At 46.3% G+C, this 26,259-nt stretch overlaps 1 protein-coding gene across 1 annotated transcript in view; it reads right to left on the bottom strand.

Annotated features, from left to right (window-relative positions):
* The window catches only part of MARCHF2 (membrane associated ring-CH-type finger 2), an 89,366-nt gene extending 63,666 nt beyond the window's left edge, over nt 1-25,700 (bottom strand). Inside the window, exon 1 of the mRNA XM_073324472.1 lies at nt 25,560-25,700. The gene's annotated coding sequence lies outside the window, so the exon portion shown is untranslated. The remainder of the gene's footprint in view (nt 1-25,559) is intronic.
* Between the last annotated feature and the right edge of the window lie 559 nt (nt 25,701-26,259).

Raw genomic sequence — 26,259 nt, 5'->3', positions numbered from 1 at the left:
TGCATTAATGTCAATGAAACGCCCACGGTGATCCACAAGTGCCTGGAAAACCATAGAGAAATAGCCCTTCCGATTAACATACTCGGAGGCTAGGTGGGTTGGTGCCAGAATTGGAATATGCGTCCCATCTATCACCCCTCCGCAGTTAGGGAAACCCATTTGTGCAAAGCCTGCCACAATGCCATGCATGTTACCCGGAGTCACGGTTCTTCTGAGCAGGATGTGATTAATGGCCCTGCAAACCTGCATCAACACGATTCCAACAGTCGACTTCCCCACTCCAAACTGGTTAGCAACCGACCGGTAGCTGTCTGGAGTTGCCAGCTTCCAGACTGCAATAGCCACCTACTTCTCCACCGTCAGGGCAGCTCTCAATCTCCTCACAGAGTCCCATGAAAGTGGTTTTTCTCATCCGAAAGTTCTGCAGCCACTGCTCATCATCCCAGACTTGCATGACGATGTGATCCCACCACTCAGTGCTTGTTTCCTGAGCCCAAAAGCGGCATTCCACGGTGGTGAGCATGTCCGTGAATGCCACAAGCAAACTCGTGTCATTTGTGTTACTCCAGTCAATATCATTGTCAGAGTCCTCACTGTCACTTTGGATCTTAAGAAATAACTCGACTGCCAAAAGTGATGCGTTGGCGAGACTCGTCAGCATATTCCTCAGCAGTTTGGGCTCCATTCCCGCAGAGAAAAAGGGAAGACAGAGCACGCAGTACAAAAAATGTTGAAAGATGGCGCCAAATGTGGACGGAAACAAAGGGAATGCTGGGATGTGAACCGATGCATCACGGGGCATTGGGAGAGGACCCAGAATGCCCTTCACTCCCCATCCCCTTCCCACAAGCCACGGCGCCAGAATGGGAAGAGGTGCTCTGTGAGATAGCTGCCCACAATGCACCGCTCCCAATGCCGCTGCAACTGCTGCAAATATGGCCACGCCAGTGCGCTTGCAGCTGTCAGTGTGGACAGACTGCTGAGCTTTCCCTACTGCGCTGTACGAAGGCGGGTTTAACTCACATCTGCAAGTGTAGCCATGCCCTCTCTCTCTCATATGTAGGGCAACAAACAAATAACTGAATCAAATAGTTCACTCTACTGCTCATCTACAGTCTGACTCAGCACCTCCAGCCACTCTGCCAAGCATTCTTCTTGGGCATTGACTTGATGGAAATTTAGAGAGAACAGGATCCCCTACTGAATCACCAAAACTTCAAGTATCAGGGGGTAGCTGTGTTAGTCTGTATCCACAAAAAATAACAAGGAGTCCGGTGGCACCTTAAAGATTAACAGATTTATTTGGGCATAAAGCTTTCGTGGGTAAAAAACCCACTTCTTCAGATGCATCCCACGAAATTTTTTACCCACAAAAACTTATGCCCAAATAAATCTGTTAGTCAATACCACTTCCTGCAGCACCTAGGTGGTTCCTGAGAGGTCTTCCATCTAAGCACTTGCCCAGCTTGATTTGACCCCGTTTTGCTTGTGAGATCTGATATGATCACAGTATACTGGCTTTCAACAGATGGTGCAGCGCTGGGTATGTCCCCCCCACTCATTCTAAGGCAGTCTTCCAGACTTTTGGTGCCACTTGACCAAAATCATCATTTAATGGTGACCTGCCCAACTGTGGCCTGTGTTCATGTGCTCCTTGTCATCTCTGTGGTATTCAGTCTTCCCACAAAGAGAGCATGAGAAATGAAAAGTGGAAATAAAGAGAGGCAAGGCTTTTAGAAACAGCCTCAATGACAACACGGGAAATTGTGCAGAAGAACATCGGTGACTTCAATCACTAGCTTATTATATTAACTAAATATCATTCTCACAGACCAAGGGGGATTTTTCCTGGCTGGAGAAGAAACAGCAGCTCATCCAAAGTTGACAGACAAAAATGAACAACAATTCCAAAACAAGCTGGCTGTTTAGAAGAAATAAAATGCTTGGTAGAGTTACATTAACTCCTTTCCTGAGAGCCTGCAAAGAGGCTGTCTGAAGGTACTGCCAACCCCAATCATTCCGTCAAGGATCCAGGCACCAAAATTAATGATTCATATCCACCCATATTTTTTTCCAGTTTTGCCTTCTGGTTTGGTCCTTTGATCCACCTGTGCTGCAGCTCCTCCCCCCACCCCCTCAGTGTGTGAACATTTCAGGGTCAAAACTCAAGGTGACATACATGGGCAAAAACATCTTACCCCTCTGGGTTCTTAGAGGGCACTCCTTCGCCTCTGCTAATCCCTGAAAAGGGGGAGCTGCCATTCTATCACTCTCCCTATCTCTCCTTTATCACTACTCCATCCCCCTTCCTGCCTTCCTCTCCAGCCCACCCAGTCTCCTCCTTTACTCATATCCGACTCCGGGCTCCCTGACAGTGTCCCGCCTCCAGTCTAGATTTACCTGCCCCCACATTGTCACTCCCGTTCCCTTTACAATATTGCATCTCTCACATTTTCCATCTGTCACCCCTCCTCCTCTGCACCTCCTAAATCATATTCTGCTCCTTTTCAGTCTGCCTTCCACACACACCCCTGGATCTCCACACCCCTGCACTCCTTCAGTTTCCTCCATAGCTGTCAAGTTTTGTTCTGCTCCATGTGTGTCATTGTATGCAGATTAATAAACTAATTTCCATACATGCAAATAAATTACTTATAACCATAAGCTTTCGGTCAATAAACCCTGCCCCAAGCACTGGCAGGTTAGGACACAGAATAGCATGGAATGTGTCAGGCATGGCTGGTGTAGATGAGAGCTTACTCAAAGGGGTGGGTGGGTGGTTGCTGGGACAAGTCAGTGTTTGGCAGCTGACTAGCATACCCAGAGAGGGCTCTGGACCTATGGGAGATCCTGAAATAACCGATTACACTGAAGTGAAATTGTTTTGTTTTCAAATCTCTGCACTATGGAAGTCAGCCATGACCATGAACCAGCACAGTTTATCAGTCATAGGTGGGCCTAAATCAGACTAAAACAGACAAAGAAAACAACAGAAAGGCTGTTCCCTGGTTACATGCTTGGCTGGACATGCAGAGAAAAGATGACAGCACGACTATTAAGGAGATTCTAAGAAGACTTATTCAGAAGATTAAAAATAGAAGAACTTGTTTGGATGAACTTTCCTTTTCAGGAATTTACAACAACTTTAGTGAGTCCTGCATAGTGGAAAACTGTATCTTTCAGAATGGCTGTGTTGCCTTTGAATAGATCCAGGAGCGAATCCGCATCTCTACCTGACTTCCTTTTGGTAGGCAACAACCTTTAGCAAAGGGCTCCCTCAATTCACAGAAAGTCTTATGTGCTAATCATATTCTGAGTAATTTATAAATAATTCATTTACTCACTGTACCCCCTGTCTCCATAAACACACACACCTCTGGTTTACTGATCACTCCACAAGAATCTCATTTGAGCGTTACTGGAAAATGTCAGATACTAAAGGCCCTCAGTAGGGAACTCATGAACAGTTTTCTAATGTTTCTGATTTGAATTGTTTAGCAAAACTATTTTTGGACAGCTATCTAGAGACCTTTCCTCCACATCCTCACAGGAATCTTCCCGACCCACTGCCCAAACCAGTTCCCACTGAATTCAACAGGAGCCTTTTCATTGACTTTAATGTGAACTGGATTTGGCTATTTGGCTTTGATTCAACTCACCTCTACCTCTTGGCTGACTGCATCTGGGACTAGAAGTACATGTTTGTAACATTCTCTGTCTTTTTTTTTTTCTTTTAAAAAAGAGACACAGGATCTCCCAGAGTCTAAAGAAGCAAAAAGGAAATCCCATCACAGATAATGTCATTTGCATGATTATCAAACTAGCTATTTTGCAAATAATAAAAATGCACTCTTAAGTTTTTAAAATCTATTTTACCTAAATGGGTGAAAAATATATGCTTTTACTGGAAAGGTCAGTTAGAGTTGCTCAGCCAAAACATTTCTTTCTTTGTTTCAAATCAGGAGAAAAATGCCCCTTTGTGCATTTGCACAAGACCCTTTACTCCCTCCTCACATCCTGAGGATATTTAACACTGCATTTCTTCATGTCCTGCATCTTGCTGAAATACATGCAGCACAGAATCTTCCCCACCTCTCTGCCTCTATTCAGTGCTGTAGGGGAATTGACACACATTACTGTCTGCCAGGAAATGAGTGGTCTGTCACAAATTATTTGGGATTTTCTCGGCATGGTCATGGCAGGGTGTAGTGTGAAGTCACTGCTTTAATATGTATCTGACGAATGCCATCCAATAAATGCGAAGGTAAAGCAGTTAGTATTTCACAGTTACAGTTAGTGGGGAAATAACTGAAATCCAAAGATAACATCTCCAGTGCACTCCAATTCCAAACCCAGGTGAACAAGTTGCATGCAAAGCCAAGTTTATCCCTTTCCTGACTTCCTCAGGATCTCAACCTCCTCTACACACTCACTCGCCTCAAGAATTTCCACAGCTCATCATACCCAAACCCAGTCCTATCATGGGAACACCAAGGAGCAAGAGCCAGGAGTGAGTGACAAGTGCTGTTTTCAAAAACACACCCTTCTTTTCAGTCACCCATAGCTTTCTCTAACAGCCCTTTGCAGCTGAAATTTTCCATGCTCAATATCTGCCCAGAGATTTTTTTTTTAAGTTTACAAAATAAGATCACCTCAGCACTTTGAGTTCTGTGAAGGTGAATAAAGGTCTCCACAATGTTACAGATGGGAGTTTCGCATACTCAACACCTAAACAGATCTGCAGCAAAAATGACTTGGCTTGTAGAGCTCCCTCAGATTTTAAAAGGGCTAAACCACGTGTGTTAGAAATTCAGCTCAGCAGTGCGAGTTACGTCTAGGATTTCAGAATTCTCACACACATACAGCAAGATTAGGTGGTTCTCATATAAGCACTTTTTGTTTATTCATTTTATTGTAAAGCTGTTTGGGGCAGGGACTGAGCTTCCCTTTGTACATCACCCAGCACACAGTAAGAGCCACTGTGAATAAACCACAAGTAATACTCCTCCCCCTATCCCCACCCCAATATAAATCTTCAGTTGCTGGAGTCAGAACAATGGATCTGGTTCCCACTTTGTGACTGACCTGGTGCAGTGGGAGGAGTGGTTACAAACAGCCAAGCTCTGTGACTGAATGTCTATGGCAGGGGTGGCCAAACTGTGGCTCATGAGCCACATGTGGCTCTTTTACTGTTTAAGTGTGGCTCGTGGAACCCCCAGGTCTCCCACCATTCTCCATCTACCAGAAAGGGGGCGGGAAGAGCTCTGGACCTCTGCCTTGCACCAGGGTGGTGAGGTAGGGGTTTCTGAGCAGTGGGAAGGGCGGGGGGGAGGAGATGTTTCAGGGCTTCAGCCCTGCACGGTGCACCTGCTGGGCTCGGGGCTTCAGCAGGAGCAGGGCTGAAGCCCCGAGCCCTGGCAGGTGTGCCCCGGCTCTCGAACTTCTGAAGCTTGTTGTATGCGGCTCAGAGGGTCAGTAAGTTTGGTCACCCCTGGTCTATGGATTGGACAAGCCAGGCAAATCTTTCAAAGACTACTGTTCCCTCCACCAGTAGGCTCCATGACCTACACAGGAGGGAGCAGAGGGCAAGGAGCCAAGACATCCTGAGTTCTATTCCCATCACTGACTAGCCTTAATATTTGCATGGGAACTTTTAGGCTTTACAAGAGCCTTATGAAGTAGACAGTTATTACACCTAAATGGTGAAATTGCAGAACAGAGGATAAGTGACCTGCTCAAAGTCACAGAAAGCAAAGCCAGAACCAGGATTAGAAGAGTCAGGAAATGAAGTGCTAAGGCTGGAAGCATCTTCCAGCAATGAGGAATTCTTTAGGTACATGAGAAGGGAGATTGGTGTGGACACGCTGTGCAGTGCACAAACAGAGATATCTGGCACATCTACACTATGGCAGATGCACTGCAGCGATATAGTATAGCACTTATATTGGTGTAGCTTACTCCGGTTTCAAAGCGGGATAAATTGCATTGGTTCCAACCCATTTTACCTGGATGAAGTTCTTCTGTATTTTGGGAGTGGAAAAGGGGGTTGCTACCTTAGTGTATCAATACTAGAAACAAACTTTATGTTCAGGCAATGTTACAGTGGTGATTAGCGGCCAAATCCCCCTTGCCTTACTCACTTGAGCAGTCCCATTTGTGTGAATAAAGTGAGCAAGATTTGACACCTGAATACAATAAAGTCGGGAAATGTTTATGTTCCAGTAACATTAACTCACCCACGTTACATACGTGCAGTACAGCGTTTCTGTGTGCAACGTAAAATACATTAAGAAAAGGAGTACTAGTGGCACCTTATCTTTTTGCGAATACAGACTAACACGGCTGCTACTCTGAAACCTGTAATATACATTGTGTGCAGCATGTCCAAGTTAACATTGCCACTGGAACCTTCACTTGAAATTTGACTTTTTTTAATCCAAATTACAATTGACACCAGGGATGGAGGTGGGGTGGTGTCAAATGGTTCCAAAAATCAGTTTAATCTAACCTGAGACTGCAGACACTAAGTGCCTTAATCATAATCATGTAGTTACTGCATGGTATCACTATAGAGCAGAGTCAAGTACCTTAACTGTGCACTTCCCTACCTCAATATGCTTGGATTGCTTTTAAGTTAAACCATAACTGGATTTCCTGATGCTTGTTTTTAGGAATAATTACAACTAAACTGTGATTTTTTTTTTACCCTAAAACACCGGTAATTTCATAAATCTCTGCTCTCAACCTTAAACTCCATCTTAACATGGTTTTATTCAAGAATACACTAGAAAGGGCTGCATTCTTTGCTGCAGTGTAACAGTAAGAGTACTACATACATACACACAGAGGCTACAGAAGATAAAATCAGACCCTGGCGAAAGTCAAATTCTGGAGAGTCTTCCACAGATCCCTGTGATTTTGGGTTTCTGAAGAGGGGAAGGCTGTTTTGAAATGGTCATCACCACTTCCCACCCTGTGCAACTGATGGAGCTGGGGTAGATCCAGACAGGTTCTCACAAAACCATGTTTCTGCAGATTCCTATAGCACCCGGTTGCCATTTGCATTCTGGGGTGGAGGTGGTTTTGGTTCATTCCTCCCCCTTATTCCAGCATGTGCACATGTGTGTGTTTCCAGACAGTCCTATGGTCACAAAGCTTCAGAACTGGTTTAACCCAACTACAAACACTGGTCCCCAACTGCTGCAGAGAGTTTTGTGGCTGTGATTAATGATTCAGGGGCATAGCTTCAAAAAACTGTTCATCAACATGACTCATCTGGCTTAGCCCACCACGTCATACTCTGAAAGCATTTGAAGAGATAGTTGGCCGGGCTGCACACACATTTATACATAAATAATTTTAATACATCTTTTAAACGTTGTTACAAACATGTACTCAGTAACACACACAAAGGAGGGATCACCATCAGGAGATTACTACAGTGAAACAAAAATGGAAGTTGCAGGAAAATACACCAGGAATTTTCAGGTCTCCAGACACTGGTTAGCTCAAACTTGTAAGTCATAAGAATAGTATGGACCCGGAATGAACGTGCAATTGAGGAGAGCCCTTTCAGTATGAAGATAATAGTTCTATAGTGCTTTATGACATCAATCAAGTCATCAAAGCTCAGGACAATAACTTACATTTGTAAAGCAAGCTCTCAGTCTGAAGGATCTCAAAGTATTTTTCAAGTTCTGTAGAGCACATCCATGGGGTAATCACTCACCAGGCCACTTCTGGATTTCCTGGCTTGTGTTTATTTAATGCAACATTAAGGTTGAGAATCTAATTGCACAAGAATCAAGACCTTCACAGAGTTAAGATTCCCATCATTAACTCACTTCTTCAGGCACTGCTTCATAGCAGTAAATCACAGAAGGATAGAGCTGATCCAAAGCTCACTGAAGCCAAGGGAACAAATGTCCCACTGACTCAGTACACTTTTTATCAAGCCTTAGCGAAGGAAGAGGCTGTGCCAGCACTCCTTGCAGGCTCCAGAGGCAGACTTAATGCCATACGCTACTATATTTTTTCAGCAAGGGCTATTTGCCTCACTCATGGAGTGAAATTTCAAATAGTCATAACAAATTACTCCAAAATCAGCTTCATGACCTTCTGAAGAGATAGCAAGCACTTTAGGGCAGGAACTGTCACTTTCTAGGTGTTTGTATATCACCTAGCAATCTGGCCTGGCTGGCTTCTAAGAGCTGCCACACTGTTAGTGTTCAATAGTAATAAAATTAGGCCTGCCTATCTTGCAGTGGGGACAGATGACTACAACCTGTAGTTCCTAGAGAGGCCACTGTAGAGATATGTTCCAGAGAATGTTTGAAGACTTGGTTTATTTAAATTCTGGTCAGGCTTCAAATGAGCTTGTTTTCCAAACACAGATGAAGACAGTCTTCCAAAGAGAGTACACTCTTAAAAACATTAGAAAAACAAACTTGTCAAGCTCAAGGCTTGGCAGGATTTTATTTGCATTGTATTTCAGTTTTTATGGGCAATATTGATCATTTATAATCAATACATTTTGTTACCAAACAGTTTGAAAACTACATTTAGAGATTTTTTCCAAATTACTTTATTTCAGTCTATTTCATTTACTTGATTTCAATTGTCTTTGTTTCTGAAAACTAGCAGCTGCCTGCAGGTTGCAGTGTATTTTACCACTGCCCTGTCACAGAGCTCGTAGTGCATATTTACACACAGCACTCTCTTTTGCTCTTCAGTTTGGAGCCTACTGGGTATTCACACAGTGTATTCCATAGAGGGAAGAGATTTTCTTGAAATCACCTTATATTTATATTGGTGGCTATAGCACAACCCTCTCCCTAGATCAGTTTTTGGGGTGCAGTCCAAATTGATAAATACTTACATTTACTAATTAAAACTGCACCAAATGGAAACTGTCTCGCTAGAAGAACTCTGCAGACATTACTATGGTTCCATAATAATTTCAAAACAGTTACAGTTAACTAAGTATTTTAAGTGAACCAGACCTATTGTCTTCTCTTTGCTATTTAGATGCTGATAGGCCTTCATCTTCATAAAACATGAGCAGAGTACTGTTCAGTTGTCCAATCACGTTCACACACCTGTAGTTAATATGTTTATACTTTCCCAACATAGCAACACACATTCATCTATTACTGTTCCTAGCTAGATATACAGAATGTTAGGAACCATTAGCAAAGGGACAGATAAGAAGACAGAAAATATCATAACGCCTCCATATAAATCCATGGTATGCCCACATGTTGAATATTGAGTGCAGATCTGGTCACCACATCTCAAAAAAGATATATTAGAATTGGAAAAGGTACAGAGAAGGGCAACAAACCTTATTAGGGGTATGGACCAGCTTCTGTATGAGGCGAGATTAAAAAGTTTGGGACTGTTCAGCTTGGAAAAGAGATGACTCAGGGCATGTCTACATTTACCTCCGGAGCGATCAATTCAGCGGGGGTCGATTTATTGCATCTAGTGAAGATGCAATAAATCGACGGCTGAGCACTCTCCCGTCGACTCCGGTACTCCACCTGAGCGAGAAGCGTAGGCGGAGTCCCCGGGGAGCATCAGCAATCTACCTATCACAGTGAAGACACTGCGGTAAGTAGATCTAAGTACGTCGACTTCAGCTACGTTATTCACGTAGCTGAAGTTGCGTAACTTATATCGATCCCCCCTAGTGTAGACCAGGCCGAAGAGGGGATATGATAGAGACCTATAAAATCACAACAGGTGTGGAGAAAGTTAATAAGGAAATGTTATTTACTCCTTCACATAACACAAGAACTAGGGGTCACACAACGAAATTAAAAGGCAGCAGGTTTAAAATAAACAAAAGGAAGTACTTCTTCACACAATGCACATTCAGCCTGTGGAAACTCATTGCCAGGGGATCTTTGAAGGCCAAAACTATAACAGGGTTCCAAAAAGAACTAGATAAGCTCATGGAGGATAGGTCCATCAATGGCAATTAGCCAGGATGGTCAGGAATGCAACACCAGGCTCCGAATGTCCCAGCCTCTGTTTCCTAGAAACTGGGAGTGGATGACAGGGGATGGAGCACTTGATTGACAGTTCTGTTCATTCCCTCTGAAACACCTGGCATTGGCCACTGGTGGAAGACAAGATATTGGGCTAGACGGACCATTGGTCTGACCCAGTATGGATGTTCTTCTCTAGTTGTACCTATGCCAACAGATCTATACCAGCAGAGGGCTTATTCCCCTTCACCTAGCAACATAACTATGCTGAGAAGGTGGAGGATTTTATAGTAGGACACAAAATTAAGCCAGGCTGTGCCAGCAGATTGCAAGTTTTGACAGTAGAATTTTCTAGTGTAGGCCAGGCTTAACTCCCCCTCAACTTCCTCTTTCTATCATACAATCTCCTTAATGGACTGCTAGGGATCATGGGATATGTAGTTTGCTGCTGCTGTGCACTCACAGAAGCCATAGAAATTATATTTCTATATTCATTAGAAATGGATTAAATATTTGCATCAAAACTCAAAAATAAGCTTTGTGTCTGAGATGTCTGAACATGGTATGAAGTCAGTTCACCTGAGAAACCAGAGAATCTGCCTGCCCAGGGAGGCCTGGGCCAAGCCTGAAGATGAAGGCCCAAAGGCAAAGTGCCAGAGAAGGGGGGTGAGCCAGGGAGAAGGAAATTGGTGGGTTTCTCCTTGAAGTCTGAACTCTAGCTTCCAAGAAAACGTCTAAGGGCTGGTTCGCTTCCAGTCCCTATGAAAACTGGAATGAGTTTATGAACCAAACCCTGCAGGATTCACACTGCCCTAACATTCATCCCTGTGGTGGTTTCTATCAGTAAGATGAGGAAATAAGGAAAAATGTTTCTATGCTGTAAGGACTCCCTACGTGTCAGAGACCAAGTAAACAAGTGATTTTTTAGGTATATGACAATCATAGAATAATAGAATATCAGGGTTGGAAGGGACCTCAGGAGGTCATCTAGTCCAACCCCCTGCTCAAAGCAGGGCCAATCCCCAACTAAATCATCCCAGCCAGGGCTTTGTCAAGCCTGACCTTAAAAACTTCTAAGGAAGGAGATTCCACCACCTCCCTAGGTAACGCATTCCAGTGTTTCACCACCCTCCTAGTGAGAAAGTTTTCCCTAATATCCAACCTAAACCTCCCCCACTGCAACTTGAGACCTTACTCCTCGTTCTGTCATCTGCTTCCACTGAGAACAGTCTAGATCCACCCTCTTTGGAACCCCCTTTCAGGTAGTTGAAAGCAGCTATCAAATCCCCCCTCATTCTTCTCTTCCACTAAACAATCCCAGTTCCCTCAGCCTCTCCTCATAAGTCATGTGTTCCAGTCCCCTAATCATTTTTGTTGCCCTCCGCTGGACTCTTTCCAGTTTTTCCACATCCTTCTTGTAGTGTGAGGTCCAAAATTGGACACAGTACTCCAGATGAGGCCTCACCAATGTCAAATAGAGGGGAACGATCACATCCCTTGATCTGCTGGCAATGTCCCTACTTATACAGCCCAAAATGCCATTGGCCTTCTTGGCAACAAGGGCAAACTGTTGACTTATATCCAGCTTCTCGTCCACTGTAACCCCTAGGTCTTTTTCTGTAGAACTGCTGCCTAGCCATTCGGTCCCTAGACAAGATGAGTTTCAAACTTCTAACACTGGAAGATCAACACCTAATTGAAAAGAAAACTGATGATCTGACTAAATGGGTGAGTTATCATTATGACTTATATTTGAAAGAGATTAGACCATGCCTGATGGAAGTGCCAAAGTTAGACGCATGTTTAATTCTGATAATGTCTCAGAAGGGCCATCTGCTACAACATCATAATTGAGTAGAGTTCTCTGCTCTTTCTTTACTATAGTAGCATATTATATGGTAATCACCAACACCTGGAATGAAGAACTACAGCATTAGGAGAGGGTTCCCAGGTAAACTGGAACCAAATTCAGCCAAACTTTACAAGAAAGCAACTGAAAAGAGAGACAGACAGCCGCCTGCTCCCATAGTGATCAATTAGAGAACACCAACTTTGGAGATGAATAGTAAGGTTCACTTGGAGACAAACTATAAAATGAACTGAACTGGAATCCTCATCCACAACAAAGGTGTCCTGGACACTTGCTAATGTAGAACTACAGCTCTCATTTATACAAGTTCCTGCACTCCTATTGGCTGTGGGCGTGCCATTTACATAATTGACGCATGGTTATTTCTCAGTAGCCATATAGGAGTGGTTCTGAAACTGCAGCTCGTGGCCACAATGGTAAATAGGTTGAGAACCACTGCCATCTAGTATGTGTTTTCCTAAACTGCTGCCTACTATTATTAATCTGAATGCAATTTACATAATTACAGTACAAAAATAACTATACGATTAATTTTGAATATACAAGTCTTTCTGCACTGAATGTATTTTGAAACCATTTTCCACCAAACACAGACGCTTAGCTTCACTTGCCCAGCAACTGGAGAGCTCTAAAACGTACATGCAGTTCTATTGTTAACTGTCCTCATTTACTTACAATGAGATTTAGGGTCCTATGTCACAGAGGCAAATGGGCTTTTGAGACTATTACATTTTGACTTATTTTCCCCTCTCTCACACACGTTCCCTCCCTATTGGCCAGGAAGCCAAGCCTCTCCTCTCCAACATTATAATCACAATTGGAAATCTCATTCTCTCTCTCCCTGTTCTATTTGTAATATATTTGATTAACTGGAAATGCCATGTATTCTGGGGATAAAAGCCTTGCTGATTTGCACGGAGGGAACAACAGAGATAAGGGAAAAGTTTGGGGGCAGCAAGTTAAGGGGGGGGTCTAAAATAATTTTAATTTTACCTGTCAAATTGCTGAAAGTTTGTTCTTTTTTAAAAAAATGAATAGTTTCCCTTAAAAAGTGAATAAAAAGTTCAGAATTCTGAACAACCAAAGGTAGCAAGTGTTAGAGGTCAAAATGCAGGACAATTTCCCATATAGCCCCATTACCTGTATCTGATCATTCTAGCTTTCTGAAACTCTCAGCTTTTGGGTCAAGTTTTTCCATGCTTGGAATCTTCCCCAAATTAAAATGTTTTTGGAAATTTCTGTGTCATTTTGAGACATTATATTAAAAAAATGTTGTTCTTCCTACTGTCCAAAAGTCATAACAATTGTTGGACTATGACTGAGCCATATTTGCACCTGAAATTTGTCTCACACATGGCCTTTTCCATGTGTGAAAACGGTCCATGTGTTGCAAAAGTTAAAATACCAATTATGAACAAAGCTGCTTGTTTGCCCAGGACAAAAAAAAAATTGGAAGTGTCACTGTTTTGTCACAGGAAAAACAGAGTCATGTGTTAGTGAAAAATGGGGAAGGCATGGCTCAACCGTATTTTAATTTTATATTGTTGTCCGTGGAAAATTCTGAAGAAAGTCATTTATTCATGAGACTCCAGTCAATAGGAGCAGCTACAGAAGCAACCAAACCAGGGACTGTTGCACTGGGGTGGAGAGAGGAGAGGAGGGCAAAATGGAGCCTACACAGGATCACTCTTCCTCTGACCCACAACTGTACAGGGGAGACTGTCATACTCTGAATGAAAAGGAGGACTTATGGCACCTTAGAGACTAACAAATTTATTTGAGCATAAGCATCCGATGAAGTGGGCTGTAGCTCACAAAAGCTCATGCTCAAATAAATTTGTTAGTCTCTAAGGTGCCACAAGTCCTCCTTTTCTTTTTGCGAATACAGACTAACATGGCTGCTACTCTGAAACCTGTCATACTCTGGAGGCACTAGGACCTAGGTGGTCCTTAGTTGGGGGAAAAACTGCAGAGAGAAACCAACCAGCCAGAGGCTCCATCAGGAAGGAGCAGAAGCTGCCATAGCAGGGACATTTGGGCGGTAAAGAACTTTCTACTGCCCTGTGCTGACAGGCTGTTTGCTCCGAGCCTTCCCCTCCCTCACAGTCCCTTCACCTCAGCTTCACTCCACCCCTGCTCCTCTTACCCTCTCCTCCCCTACCCCCGCTCATCTCTCTTCCCTTCCCATTTAGCTGATCCCTTCCTAACTAAATCCATCCCCCGTAAAATGTGGAACTAACATGCCATTTGATGCCCTCATGTTGGTCCCTCTGCTGGTCCCCACCCTGTCTCTCTCTGGTCTATTTAGATTGTCACGCCTTCGGGGTAGAAACTGTCTATTGCTTTGTTGGTACTGTGCCTTGCACAATGCGAGCCATTCTTGGTTGGTCCGTAGGCACTACTGTAATAAACATGATTAATATTTTACAAAAAATGTAGTTTAAACCACTTTCATAATCTTTATGAGTAAAAACTATTAAAAATCCTATGCACTACCTCAGACGATACTGGGTGAAAGCTGTAGACTAATAGAGGCATCTTGACCAGCAGTAAGCTGGATGGGGTAACAAGGGTCAGCACTTTTTATAACAAAACCATAAGAGTCAGATGCCTATATTGATAGAAGTGAGTAGTGATTTTGGATGCCCCCCCCAACACTGAAGCACCCATAATCGCTAGTCAATTTTGAAAATATAGGCCACGTTTTTTTGCCAGAGAACTCATTGCTGTGACAGTCATTCAGCTTTTCTTAAGAGCATCTGAAACTGCCCAGACCCGTCTGTAGAAGAAAATCATGTTTCAGTTTATTATTTGTAATATGGTAGCACTTAAAAGTCCCAACAAAGGTCAGGACCCTATTGTGCCAGATGCTGTACAGACATACAGTGACAGATTGTCCCTGCCCCAGAGAGTTTATAATCCATGGTGGTATAAGCTTCTGCATGCTACCTGGCTCACCCATGCAGCAGAAGGATCTTCTCATGCAGATATCAGAACTTTCCTCTGGGTGGGGTGAGGTGTGGAATTGGAGATGAAAGTGGCATAATCATCACACCCACTGGAGGCATATGTATTATCTGTGTTGCAGTAGAACCAGGAGCACCAGTCTTGGACCAGGGCCCAGAGTGCTAAGCTCTGTACAAACACAGAACAAAATGTGGTGGCATCTCCCCCAGATAACAGAACTGCTTTGATCCAAGTGAGGATAGAGGAGGAGAGGTAAGTGATGCAGAATCACGGAACCCAACTTTGAGCTCCATTACCATGTGCCAATATGTGTACAATCAATTGCACAATGCATCAAGTGGCCTGACTGCCACTGCTTCCGGGGGGTGCTTTCAGAGCTCCTGCATGACTTTCCAAGGCCACACAGACCTTGATGCCTGCCCATGTCTATGAGTCAAAGCCAGTTTTCCTGATTATCTGCTGCCTACTTCCTAACTCCCACACCAGATCGCCCTCCCTTCAGATTTTTAAAGGGGCCACAGGAGCTGCTCTGGAACTTACAATATCCATATTTGATTGTGTGTGCTGCACTAATGTCTACAGCAGGTCCGGTGATCTTCAGAAAGTCCACAGGGATTCAAAGCTGAGAGGTGGATTTGGAATCATGGTGTGAAACTTTGGGAGCAGGGTAGTAGCAGGAAGCCAACTTGCGGCAGATTTTTTGGGAGCCAGTAGGGCCATGTGGAGCTCCTTAATGGAAATTCACTCATTACTCCAAGAGTAAGTGTTATGAGCTTGGGATGGTTATACATATTTTTCACACATAAAGAAGTTGAATCACTGATATTAAATGCAAAAAACTTAGTTCAACCTTATCTTTATAATGTAACTATACATCCACACACACTCTAACCCTGCAACCTTAACAGTGCATAACAAATTTATGTCTTAAAGAGTCAATATTAAGGCTGTCCATACAAACCTTACCTCAGTTCCATTTTGTGCATGTATCACGATACAAACTGCATGATCACATATTAGTTCTCAGATTCAATATTTTCTTTAAATACACTTGTATAGCATCTTGTACTACCCATCTATGCCAGATTGACTGAAGGTAATTTAAAATGATGAGTACACAGAAAAACATAAGTCACGCTTCATCTGCTGTATAAGAAGCAGCAAACAATATTAAGTGTTAGCATACACAGGAAATTACCATTAACTTACAATATTAACACTTTTCATAAGCCATGTACCAATCATCTTTCATTAACACATCTGTCTTTATACAACTACTATTTAATATAGTAACCAAAGGAAAACAATTCTATGTCAGAACTTTTTTGGAAAGAATTTAGTTTTCAATTTATTTACATCTGTCCTCTTAAGAACATGCCAATGACTTTTAAATCAGTAGCCAGTGGACCATATTCTACAGTACAAGGTCCCTTTGCCAGGGCATCCCCAGGGCTGTAAACCAGCATTCTGCTCTCGGGGTATGTGGCTGTTCCTGTACACCTGCCCAGTCTCAAGAGGCTCAGGCGGAGGCCTGAGCCCCAGACAGTCCACCCCTTCCAGGGGTTGTCACTAAACACAAACCAATTGCCTCTCAGATGTGGTAAAGTTCTCCTCTGTAAAGCTGGGGGCCCAACTAGGCTCACTGGCTAGTGTAAAGGCATCACAAGTGGATCCACAACAGGTCCGCCCTTCTTCCCTCCGGGGACGGGTCACCAGGCAGTGATCAACTGAGCAGTTTTTAATCTTTAGTCAGACCTTGCTCCAGGAGCTGAATATTGGAGACCTTCTCTTCTCAGAAGTGTGCCACTGACTGGACTGGGCTTTTAAGCTCTTCCTTCAAATTCTGACATTTCTCACAGGTGCACTGACAGGGCAGGGCACTCGTAGCCATGGACGGTGCATGAGCCCCTGCTTCGGGGAGGCTAGCCATGAGGCCTCGCCCCTTCCACCCGAGCCAGATTCCACCCCCCCCCCCCAATGCCTGCCAGAGCCCTGAGTGCACAGTTGGAGGAGCCACGGCCGAACAGCCCTGGTCCGCTGGCTGGCCCCAGTGCCAGGCCGCTCGCTGGCCCCAGCCACCTGCTGGCATATGGCTGGAGCTGAGCTGGCACCAGCTTTGGGAACAGGGCGCAGTGTGGGCAGGGCCAGGGCTTGGCTTAGGAGAGGCTTAGCCTCCCCTGGCCTATTATTCCTCCTGCCCATGCCCTGAGCTCACATTAGCTTGTTAACTCTGTGTTGCCCAGTGTGGGGTTTGTACACCCCACCACAGCTAGCAATGAGATCACCTATTGGGACTGACCAGGTGGTCACCTGACAAAGGGCCTGGAAGGTTAAAAAAGAGCAGGACCTCTTTGCTCCTTCAGCTTTAGCTGGTGAAAATGGCTGAAGAGAGGAGCTGCATGTAGGGCCCAAAGGGGAAGCCTGCTCCTCTGAATAAAGAGAACCTCCAAGGACTCCAAGGGAAAGGTGAGCTAGCCAGGGGCACTGCATTTAGGATGTTTGAAGTTTTCTAAATGATCTGTACTCTCTTATGCTTTATTTGTTAACTAAAGAACAATGGTGTTAGACTCTTTTATACAGAATTCTGTGCGTGTTAAGTGTTATTCTTACCACCAGCGCCCCCGAAGAGGAGAGACAGAAGGCTCACACCTTGGGTGGTGTTCTGGGAGAGACTGTGTTTAAGCTACAGGAGACGTTTAAAGCATCAGCACTGGTTCCAGGGACTGGGCAGAGGAACCACATGGTCTAAACTCTCAGAATGGGGGGGGGGCTAGACAGGGGCTCTGCATCCCAAGTGTGTGCCCCGAGACCCAAGACAGGGACAGTGCCTGGGCTCTGTTCAGAGTCCAGATGCAAAAGACACATGTGTATTCAATGGTGGATCCCTTCACAGCAATCTGGAGGGCTGCCAGCAAGGGGAACCCGATTTGATCTGTGGCATCTTTTCTACAAACTTAGACACACATGTATGATACTATAAAGATAGAACATGAGATCATGCAACTGAAGATTGTTACAACGCACATGTGCAACAGAGAGCTACAGTTTCGTGTTCAACCTTAACATTAGCACTTCCTGAAATAAGTTCTGAACTGTGCAACACTAGTTTTCATTAAAAGGTTTGTTTTGCATTTAATTAACCTGAGGGTGCTCCTGTGAACTGGGTAACAGCCAACCTCATTCTCTGAGCTTGTTCAGCCAAGAAGCGTACTGATATCTTACAAAAAAGGAAAGCCCCTCAAGTATACTTCTTTTTTAAAAAAAGCTTAGCCACACAGACAGTTACCCAAGCATGCATGCTGTGAAGTCTGGATTAGGATACACATACATGGTATGTATCCTAAAGATGGCTTAGCCATCTCCTGCACTTACAGGAATCACAGACTCCTTTCATCTTTTGTACCTGCTGTGGCTCCCTTCAACATCCACAACCCCATCTCTCCTGGGTTATTCCAGTTCAGTGCACTGTGTCCAATATCAGAGGAGTCTGGGGGAGAAGATTCCATCACATCTCTACTATGGTTCTATACTGTAGAGCAGGGGTCGGCAACCTATGGCACGCGTGCCAATTTTTTGCGTGCAAATAAAAATCCTGCCCGGCCCACTCTTCTCCACCCACCGCTCTCTCCTTGCAGGGCAGGCAAGCTTCCCCCTCCCCCCACCTCTTCCCCCAGCGTGCTGGGTTCCTGCCCCTCCTTTTCTCCCTCCCTGCGGCTGATCAGCTGATGGCCCTTGCTACCGAGGGGGAGAAGGAAAAACGGAGCCGCAGTGCGCTCTCTGCTCCGAGGACCTTGGGGAAGGGGGTGGAATCAGCATATCCCCTCCAGCCCCCTGCCATGAGCCGCTCAGGGCAGGGGGCTGGGAGCACCCCCACGACCCTAGCCCGCACCCCCCAACCCTCTGCCCTGACCCCTGCACCCCCTCACACACACCCCAGCCCTCTGCCCTGACCCCTGAACCCTCCTCACACACACCCAGCCCCGTGCCCTGACCCCTGAACCCCCCCACAACCCCAGCCCTGACTCCAGCATCCCCCACACATACCCAGCCCCCCCTCCCCAGCCCCCTGCCCTGACTCCTGCACCCCCCACATCCCCACCCCCACCCCTCGCACCAAAAGGGAGCTCCTGCACGCGCGCGTGCACACACACACACACATATATTCCCACCTGCACCCCTCGCACCAAATGGGAGCTGCCCAGGTAAGCACTCCACACCCAAACCTCCTGCCAGAACCCTAAGCCCCCTCCCTCATTCTAGCTCCTGGCCAGACCCTGCACCCCAACCCCCAGCCTGCTCCTTCACCCCCAGCCCTGTGCTCAGTGCACTCCCACCCTCAGCTCAGTGCAGAGAGAGGAAGAGAATGGGCCAGAACCAGGGAGAAAGTAGGTACCTACTCTATGTGGACAGGGCCGAGACCCCAGACCGGCAGTGGGCTGAGCGGGGCCGGCAGCTGGGACCCCGGCTGGCAGGGGCCGGGGGATGGAACCCCAGCCCGGCAGTGGGCTGAGCCACTCAGCGACCTGCTGGTCCGGGGTCCCAGCCGCCAGCCCCGCTCAGCCCGCTGCTGGCCCGGGGTCCCGGCCACAGGCCTCGCTCAGCCTGCTGCCGGCCTAGGTGAACGGAACCCCAGGCCAGCAGTGGGCTGAGCGAGCCGGCGGTGTAAGATCAGCATTTAAATTTAATTTTAAATGAAGCTTCTTAAACATTTTGAAAACCTTGTTTACATATGACAATAGTTTAGTTATATAATATATAGACAGAGAGAGACCTTCTAAAAAATGTTAAAATGTAGCATTGGCATGCAAAACCTTAAATTAAAGTGAATAAATGAAGACTCGGCACACCACTTCTGAAAGGTTGCTGACCCCTGCTGTAGAGTCTGCATGTCACGTGTGTCTGAATTAATAAAATCCTGGTAAAGTGGTCTTCTGCTCTAGTAGTCATTAGAAAGTCCATAACCCGTAAGTGTATAATAAGAGTTGTTGGAGAGCTGTTCAGATTAACAGGCCTCAAAAAAGCGTTGCCCTCTTATGTCACAGTCTCCCCACCCAATAACCGTGTTCATATGACACCATCAACTGTCCTGTGAGGAAGAAGTGCCTCTAATGTCACAAACCCACCATCCAGCCACAAGTTTGTCATTGGAGCAAGGGACACAGAAGAGGAGAGGGAGCAGAGGACAGTGGTGATGGAGAGCAATACTAAACAAGTTATCTTGGGATGGGGTACCTGCTAATCTTACAACATGGATTTACAGATTCCGAGTGTATGAACAATCAGCTGTATAAAGGGAAGACTTAACTATTCATGATTGTGCTGGTTCTGAGCTAGGGCTGTTATGAACTTGTGACCACAGAAAAAGCCCTTTGCAGGAGCTTGTAATAGGATTGTCAGTCGGTTGGGAGGCCTAGTGGTTAGCGTCCACTCAGTTGTGGGGCAGTGGTAGGGGAGCCCAGGCCCACCCACTCCACTGGACTCCAAACCAGGGCCCTAGGAGGGTCGGCAGCATTCAACCTCTGGGAATACCCTGTAAGTTACCCTCCCTGAGTCGCTTCCTACCACTGCTTCTCTCCGCTTCTGGTCGCAGATAGGGAAAAAGAAAAATGAAGAGGAAACCAAACAGTCAGCCCCAGCCAGGGTCAGCTTACAGTCCTGGTACTAGTTGGGGGATAATCTCTGGTAAATTTATGGACATCTGTGTAGGTTCTTTTATTGTTTTTAGTAGGTTTTCACTGTAATGCTTTCATCTTAAGAATAAATGTGCTTGCTTAGAAAGAGCTGTGTGGTAACTTGTGATGCTGGTGGCTACAGCTGATCATAGCCTTCAGATAGAAAGCAAGGCACAGATGCTGGGCTGTTTAAGCAGTCTGGCTTGCTGGGGAAATTACAGTCTAGGCAGGGAACTGTGCAGCCTGGAAATACTTTAGTCAGGAGAGAAAGAGAGATATGTCTCTGCCCAACAGAGGTGATGGCCGAGAAGCTGGGAGCCCTTAAGGGACCACAAGAGGGGGAACATAGGTGCAACTGTACTCAGACTTTAAGGTCAGAAGGGACCATCATGATCATCTAGTCTGACCTCCTGCACATTGCAAGGCACAGAACCTCACCCACCCACTCCTGTAATAGACCCATAACCTCTGGCTGAGTTACTAAAGTCTTCAAATCATGGTTTAAAGATTTCAAGCTACAGAAAATCTGCCATTTACACTAGTCTAAACCTACAAGTGATCTGTGCCCTATGTTGCAGAGGAAGGTGAAACTGAGCCATGACAGGTAGTTCTACAAACAAGCACCTGTGTTTCTGTACTTTCATAAGCTTGACCAATTATGCCAGACAATTCTTTGTATGCCAACAGCAACACAGTCTGACAAATGAGATTCAGTATGAGTCCACAAAGACAAGAGGATACAACAGGCATACAAAACCAATTATAAGAAAAATCCTTTCAAATACAAACATAATATTTATGTCTGCATAAATTAAAGAACAAAGTATGAGTTTCCAAGTTCTTTCTTTGTTCAAGAAATGAGTATGATGCAGTGACACCAGACTGAAAGAGAAGAGGAGGATGTTATATTATCTTCCAAAACCTTTGTTACATATAGCATCAACATTAAATCATTAAGAGCCTACTTGTGTAATGTGCTGAAAGCCTCCTGGGAAGAGATGAGCACCCTCAACTCCCATTGACTTTAATGGGAGTTGAAGGTTCTCAACACTTTTAAGGATTAGGCCCTAGATCTGCTTAAAAATATAGTGTAGGATAAAAAATGTTTGATTCTTGTTTTCAAAAATTAAGCTAATTAACCAGGTGTTAAACATGGTGTGTATGATGGCCCACATTTTAAGAGTTCATACTCTGCTGAAGAAGTGTAACATAAAACTTCCTGGGAGGGGCTAGAAATTGTTAGAATTATGTTAATTCTGGGAAAGCTACATTTTGAACAAAAATATGTAATCTCCATTTGCCTAAAAGAGGCTATCAGCATTAGGTCATAAGTACCTCTTTCTGAAAGTTTCAGAGTAGCAGCCGTAGGCATCCAATGAAGTGAGCTGTAGCTCATGAAAGCTTATGCTCAAATAAATTTGTTAGTCTCTAAGGTGCCACAAGTCCTTTTCTTTTTGCGGATTCAGACTAACACGGCTGCTACTCTGAAACCTTTCTGAAGGATGTTTACATGAAAGAATTGGGGCGGAAAAAGAGTCCACTTGATTCATTGTTAAAACTCTGAGATTGCCTGACTACACAGTTATACTAACAGTAGTAGATTATCATCAGTCACAATACTTTGCACTTGTATCACTTTTCTGAAGACCACAAACATTAAGTCTCTGAACAGCCCAAGAGGCAGATGACCCTTTTATGCAGACAAGAAGACTGAGCCACAGCGGGCTAAATCAGTGACAGAACCCCACGATTTCCAGCTCTCTGTTCAGATTGCTAGACTACACACCACTGCAGGCTCAACTGTCTTTTCTAGCAGATAAGTCTTCTAGCACGTGGTCTACAACATAAGAGGTCCCAATGTTTGTTTTCAGTAAAATGCTCATTACAACAAGCATAGAATCATAGAAGTGTAGGACTGGAAGGGACCTCAACCAATCATCTAATCCAGTCCCCTACACTCAAGGCAGAACTAAGTAATAACTAGACCATTCCTGACAGGAGTTCGTCTAACCTGATCTTAAAAGCCTCCCATGATGGAGATTCCACAACCTCCCTCGACCATTTGTTCCAGTGCTTAACTACCCTGACAGTTGAGAAGTTTTTCCTACCATCCAACTTAAATCACCCTTGCTGCAATTTAAGACCACTGCTTCCTGTCCTATCCTCAGAGGTTAAGGGGAAATTTTTTTCACCCTCCTCCTTGTAACAACCTTTTATATACTTGACAACTGTTATGCCCCCCCAATATTAAATTGTCCTCCAGAATCTCAGATTTTATTTTAGAAAAGGGGTGGGCTACACTGAAAAGTTACAATGGCTTAGCTTTGTCTCTCAGAGGAGTAAGAATTCCACACCCCTGAGCAAGATAAGTTAAAGTGTGGCAGTCTTCTTCCAAGCTCTGCCCATGTGAGATGCCAGAATAAGAAACCACTCAGTATAAAGTGAGCAAATACTAAAATATGACTGTGCTGCTCTCTGAGCTCCCCTGGACTCCTTAAGCTGGGTTCTTCTTTGGTCAGGCTTCAACACGCCCATGCACTTTGCTGGCCCCTTTGATTAAGTTCCTTCTTGATTGGGGGTGGAAAAGTAGGATGGTATCTTCTAATTGCCACCCCCTTGTGGCACAAGGGCTAGTTCTAAACTGGAAACTTGCTATCCACACCAGCGTTTTTGTCGGTCAGGGATGTGTTTTTTCACACCCTTGACCGACAAAAGTTTTGCTGACAGAAGTGTTAGTGTAGACAAAGCCTTAACTACATCGTTCAGGGGTTTGGATTTTTAAAATCTGAACTTTTGGAGGACAAGATAAGAGAATCGGACCATAATAGAGAGCAATATCCATCCTGACAACTCTGAATGAACACAGTATCACCACACATATACACACCTTAGATTGCTCTGAAACACATCTGGACACTACTTCTGAAACAGATCCTTGCCTATTCTAAGTAGGGAAAGCCAGTGAACAACAATAGAGCCATACAATGGAAATTACAACTCCTTCAGAGAAGGCAACCTACCAGGCCCCTGGAGAATGCAACAGTCTACCACGTCTTTAAAAGCCAATCCTTGGTACCAACACACACTTCCTACTAGTGCCCTGTCTCCAACCTTCCCCATTTAGCCATGCTGACATGGACTCTCCACAGTCAGGTTTCAATCCATGACTGGGGGGAGGGACAGCTCAGTGGTTTGAGCATTGGCCTGCTAAACCCAGAGTTGTGAGTTCAATCCTTGAGGGGACCATTTAGGGATCTGGGGCAAAAATTGGGGATTGGTCCCGCTTTGAGCAAGGGGTTGGACTAGATGACCTCCTGAGGTCCCTTCTCAACCATGATATTCTATGATTCTATGTGACACAGAGACAAGCCCTAAAAGTTAGTCAACAACCTCTTTATGGCAACTGAAAGAGAACAAACCTCAACACTGATACTATTCAGTCTCTTTGCAATGCTCAAGGCAGTCAATTACAAGGTGCTACTGACCTTACAAGACCTATCCTGAGCAGATGGTGCAGCATTGTCATTGCTGCAATAATTTCTCCTGAACTGGCCCCAGAGCGTAGCTGCTCCCCATCCCCAAGAGCATTCACATGCACAGATCTGCAGAAATCACTGCTGCCCCTGCCTCTTTTCCCTTCAATATGAGAACTCACGGATAAGTTGCAAGATAATGTAGGCTCAATTGCCAAAAACATACCAACACCACCCAGTCTTGTATCTCCTCAGCAAACTTTATTGACTGGACACCACCAGGTGTCACTCTGCCTATGTGAAATCAAACACCTGGACAAAGGGAGGCTTGCTCACACTGACCCCAGGCTAGAGCTGAAGAGCAGAGTCCAGTATGGAGAACTCAAGATGAATCTTGCTGTATTTGGTGACAGAACCCCAGAGAAGTTTGAGAGAGCACTCAATTGAATTCTGACTATGCTGGAGTTTGCAGAGTGCTAAGAAAACAAGGTCCTACCCCCGGAAGTGTCCTACAATAAAAAAGCAACAACAACAGAAAGACAACACAGTACTGGATACCAGAGCCCTAATCTAAATGTGAAGCTTGGAGAAACCTATGGCTTTTACTTCCCTACCTCACAGGAGTATTGGGAGGAGCAATACGTTAAGGACTGTGAAATGCTTTGAGATCTAATGAAAAAAGGAAATGTAAGAGCTAAGCATTATTATATTACATATTTTAATCACAGAACAAAATATACTTAAGGCATCACACTATTTACTCTGTAGATGCTTGGAAGAGGAGAGGTGTGAAAGCTTATCCAGCATGGCAAAGGTGGGCATGTTAAAATTCAGACCAAGTACCATTGCCAGCATTAAAGAGGAAAGACCAGAACCCGAAATGGACAGGGGAACAACTACAGCTAGAAAGCAACAGTCAAACACTCCAACAGGCAGATAGGAATCCCAAATGTCACTGGGCAACTAGGCAGACTGACAGCCTCGTAGCCCCAGGGAAACGCTGGCACAGCCAGCTCTTGTCCCTTGCCCCAGAGAACCTGCCTCAGCCTCGGGGAGTCCAGGGCGGGAAGTATCTAGCTTCCACCCGAACTGACTTGACGCTGCCCCTGCCAGCTGCCCTGGGCCAGCGCAGCACCTCGGGCGGTGTGGGGAATGGGAGCAGCTTCTCCAGCACCAGCGTGGGGCTCCAGAGCCCCCCAGCCAGCCCTCCTCCAGCTAGCCCTTGCCCGCAGCATTCCCCAGCTACGCAGGGGAGACGGTCGCAAGCCGAGGCAAGCCCCCGCCCCATGAGGGCGGCCGTTATCTCCCTAAACCCCCAACGCTCACATCCCCCCGTTGTGCCCCGGAGGACCCCGCCCTCGCTGCCCGCAGGGCCCCCGCCGCTCCTCCCCTGCCCGCAGGCCCCCGCCGCTCCCCCCCTGCCCGCAGGGCCCCGCCGCTCCTCCCCTGCCCGCAGGGCCCCCGCCGCTCCCCACCAGCGCCAGCCCTGCCGCAGCGCCGGCCGCCCCGACCCCCGCTGCGCCCGCGCCGGGGTCGCCCCACTCCCTCCCCGCGCCCAGTCCCGCGCCCGCAGGGGCCGCCTCACCGTCCCAGGGGCACCCAGGGCCTATCGCACGACGCCCGCCGGCCGGTCCCGGTGCCCCGGGCGGAGTCGCAGCGGGGCCTGGGCCGCCCCACACCCCGGCTCCAGCGGCCGCCGGACGCCGCCTACTGCCTCCCTCCTGCTGTCACGGCGGCCGCGGAAAACCCCGCCCCCACCCATACAGCCAATCAGCGCACGGGACTACACAGAAGGATAGACATCTCGCCCAATCGTCTGCCAGACCTGACTCTAGACGTCATGGCATTACCTGGATGACTCGAGCTACGAGCAGGCTGGGGAAGAGCGTAATCCAGCCGGGCCCGGGATGCCGAGGGGCGGGGCCTCGAGCAGGGGCGGGGCCTCCACGCCTCCTTCTCCCCCCGCCCCTCAGCGCGGGGGAGGGGCTGCCTCCGGGGGCCGTCGCGGGGCGCGCGCGAGGGGCCAGGGCGCGAGGGGCCGGAGCGGGGCCCGCCCGGGGCTGGGGCCCGGCTCGGCCCGCGCCTGGGCCCTCGGGCTGCGGCCGGGCCGGGCTCGAGCCCCAGGCAAGGCGGTCCGGCTGCGGCTGAGCTGTCGCCTCCTCCGCGGCCCCCAGACCCCGACCCCGACCCGTGGGCGCGGCGGGCTCGCAAAGCTTCCCCACAGTGGAAACCTTCCGGCCGGACCGGAGAAGGCGCCGCATGTTTGACTCCCGGGGAGCCGCCCT

This window comes from Lepidochelys kempii, chromosome 25 (assembly GCF_965140265.1).
Source record: "Lepidochelys kempii isolate rLepKem1 chromosome 25, rLepKem1.hap2, whole genome shotgun sequence".
Lineage (NCBI taxonomy): Eukaryota > Metazoa > Chordata > Testudines > Cheloniidae > Lepidochelys > Lepidochelys kempii.
The sequence above is the reverse complement of the archived record's forward strand: the minus strand, read 5'-3'. Positions and strand labels throughout refer to the sequence as shown.